This window comes from Amaranthus tricolor, chromosome 7 (genome assembly GCF_026212465.1).
Source record: "Amaranthus tricolor cultivar Red isolate AtriRed21 chromosome 7, ASM2621246v1, whole genome shotgun sequence".
Lineage (NCBI taxonomy): Eukaryota > Viridiplantae > Streptophyta > Magnoliopsida > Caryophyllales > Amaranthaceae > Amaranthus > Amaranthus tricolor.
In genome coordinates this window covers 19,408,430-19,411,880 of record NC_080053.1, presented here as the reverse complement: position 1 = coordinate 19,411,880, position 3,451 = coordinate 19,408,430, and the positions used below count along the sequence as shown (strand labels likewise).

Below are 3,451 nucleotides of genomic sequence, written 5' to 3'. Positions count from 1 at the left end.
TTAATCTAACCTATAACAAGTGAGATTCGCATCACAGAGATGAAAGAGGAAATTTTCAATCATTAGGCTATAATACATAATTCGAGTCAGCTTAATTATGAGCAAAGCTCAAACAAATTTATACTCCCTCATATTCAGACTACTATCCTATTTATCTTTTTTTTTACTTGCGGGCACAACATTTCAACCATTAACATCTTAAAGTGTGCATAATAAAAAATTATAAAAAGTTAATATTAATAATTCTTGCATTGTTGTCACATATAGTTTAACAAACTTAACAACCACACTTATTAGCATATTTAGATATATAACTAGTTAAAGTTGACATCATTAAACAAGACTGCATCCATCCCTAAGACGAATTAAACACATCCTACTTAACTATATTTAAAACTTATAAATTAAGATCACACTTAACTATATATTAACTTATAAAATTTTGACGAGCCAAGCTTCAAACTAATCGGCTCATATTTGGAACCCTAATGGCTAATAATGATCATAGTCAAAACAACAAAAAGATTTGAATTCGACAAGCATTATGTAGGGAGTATTTAAGTTGAATAGCAGTGATTTGTTAATTTTGATCTTATTTTTAGTGTTTAATTGACTTAGTGCCTGTAATATTTGGAAATTTAAAATAAATAAAATAATATTAGACTTTCAACCAATTAGAAAGCCTACTATGAATCAAGTAAGTTAAGTAAGTTTTATAATAATAATAATAATAATAATAATAATAATAATAATATATAAAAGAAATTAAAATACCCAAACCCCCTTCGAACCCAGTAACCCCAATACCCCAATATTTCTTCTTCCTCCTCTCACTCATTTTGATTACCCAGTAAACCCAAACCCCCTTTCCTTCTCCCTTGTTTTAAAGCTCTAAACCCGACATTCCTTTTTTCCTCATTGTCAACGGCATAATCGAAGACATCGCGCGTTGCTCCTCAATCCTCTTCTTCCTCTGATCTTCGAAGGATTTGGGCTGCGAAAAATCAGTTGATTTTCCTTTCTTTCGTGATTTTTTAAGGTAAATGATCAATTCTTCTACATTCTTGGTTGTTTGTATAAATTATGGCTAATTGATCTTTCTTTCTCACTCACCTCTGAATTTGAACCATAAGGAGTGTTGTAGCAGCCGAAATCTTCCTCCCTTTGCCTCTGAATTCTGCCGAAATGGGGAGGAAGTGAGTGAGGTTTGGTCCTGTTGTTTAAGCATCAAGATTCAAGTTAAAAAACCAAATTTCGAAATCTGTTCTTTTTCCATGTACCTGCTGCTGTCCACAGGGGTATATCCTCTCTGATTTTCGATTACTAATCCTTATTATTTCATTCTCATTCATATAAGGTTATTTGCTTGGTATGATTCTCTATAAAAATATTCTTAATATCATGTGTTAAACCCTAAATTTTTAATGAATCTTGAAATTGATATAAATTAATTAGATGAGTCTTGTTGATTGAGATTAGTAGCTGAATACGTGATATTGAGTTGTTGAATTAATGTTAGAAATTAGGAGTTTATGGCAAGTAATGATAATGGCAAATAATCGAATAAATTGATTCTCTTAGATGAAATACTAGATACTTGTGAACTTGAGGATTGTAGACTATGTAGAGATAATACTTATTCTTGTGTCTATAATATGTAAAATTGGACAATATAGGATATAATGGAAAGATAATGATTTTTGGAATGAATTCGTAGAATCTTGATGGTTTATACGTAGTGGTGAGGATTGGGATTTGAATGTTATTGATAAATATGGGTTAAAGTGGTGATATGAACCTACTTGTGGAATTGTAACTGTAGTAAGAGCTAATTCTAAGAATTAAATTTGAGTAGCTTAGTGATCTTGGATGTGTAGTAGTCATTCCGAATATTTTGATGGATTAAAATGGTTATATTTGTTAGTTAGATGTATAAAGAAGATAATGAGTATTGAGAATCCTCTAGGAGAATGTAAACAAACCTTAGATTCTTTTAATTGCTTAGTTTTGACCTCATGGCATGAGTTGTTAGAATATTAAGAATAAAGTCTTAGTTAAGGTGCAGTGACTAGGAGGAGATGCAATGAGTTAAATAAATCTAGATTGTAGTATCAAACGGTTTGTTGTGATGTTATGTTTTTATGCTCCAGGAGATGACGTCATCGAGGAACCTTTCTGGAGATCGCGGAAAAACGGACTTAGCTCCTTGAAGCATCTTTGGTGAGTAGTAGCAGTCCCTTAAAGGTTCTGGCCAGACTACTGTTTTGAAAATGTTTTCTTTATCAAATTGTTTTGAATTGAAGATTATTGATGTTGAATTGGTTACGAATGATTATGTTGATATTGATATGGTCAATATATCGGGCTCACGAGTTGGTCATTGACGTAGTAGAGGGAAAACCTTCCCTTACTCCCTATTTTAAGGTGAATTATCATTCAAATATTGACTAGCCTAACCTGAGAGTGACATAGCAATAGAGCTATGGATGTTCCTCTCAACTAGATTCCCTGTGCGCACATAGATTTAGGAAACTGATGTTGCGTTTAAACCTATGTTTTGAAATACTGTGTCTTGTTGTTTTGGATTGTTCTCATTTAGTTTTGACGAACTCCCTGTTGTTTCCATCTTTTAGATTGATTATAGATCGGTAGCAGTCGGGAACGAAGGGATATCAGTGGTAATGAGAGAGCGCTAGCAGATCTCTTTGATTGAGGATTTGATCGTTTGTGTGAGTTAGATTAGTTGGCTATAGAATTGTGTAATAGAATTGACTTTGTAGTTTTGAGTACCTATATACTTTGATGTTTTGTTGGTTTGGATTTTGTGTAGCTGTTGAGATTGAGGCTAGCTGTCACAGATGAGGATTTGGATATTTGTGATCCGATTTTATAGGACATTATGTTGAATTTGACTTCATTTTTTTGGGTTTATGAATACATGACGACTTCTCTTACTTGGTTTAAAAGTAAGTCGGGTTGTTACAATGCCTCTTTTTCTTTAAACTTGATACTTAATTTATTTTGGGAAATTTGGTGACACTGATTTTTTAGCTTTTCTATATATTGTGAAAAATATTGTGATTGGTAGAGAATTAAGGTTAAGGTTTATTGTATTCTTTAATTTTTCTAAATAATAAACTCAATGTACATTAAGAGATTATGTAGTAGTGATATTACTATATTTACATTGTTGTATTCTAAGAATAAATAATTCTATTTATTTGTTTCCCTAATTATAATTATTTCAAGAATCTCTAAATATTATCCTAATATTTCCTACACTCCCCCTCAAGTTGAGTTGTAGGATCTTCTACGCTCAACTTGCTCAATACTTCTGCAAATGGTTTGTTTGCTACTGCCTTTATCAAGATATCTGCAAGTTGCTCTTCAGATCGAATAAAGGGTAGACAAATTATTCATGCTTCTAGTTTTTCTTTGATGAAATGTCTAG

The 3,451-nt window shown here is 31.9% G+C and overlaps 1 long non-coding RNA gene across 1 annotated transcript; it reads left to right on the top strand.

The window, feature by feature from the left end:
• The first annotated feature begins 790 nt into the window (after positions 1 to 790).
• LOC130817947 (uncharacterized) lies at positions 791 to 2,966 on the top strand. Its single transcript, XR_009043899.1, has 4 exons — positions 791 to 1,039; positions 1,134 to 1,298; positions 2,151 to 2,220; positions 2,634 to 2,966. It is a non-coding gene; the product is annotated as an uncharacterized LOC130817947 (long non-coding RNA).
• The last annotated feature ends 485 nt before the right edge of the window (positions 2,967 to 3,451 follow it).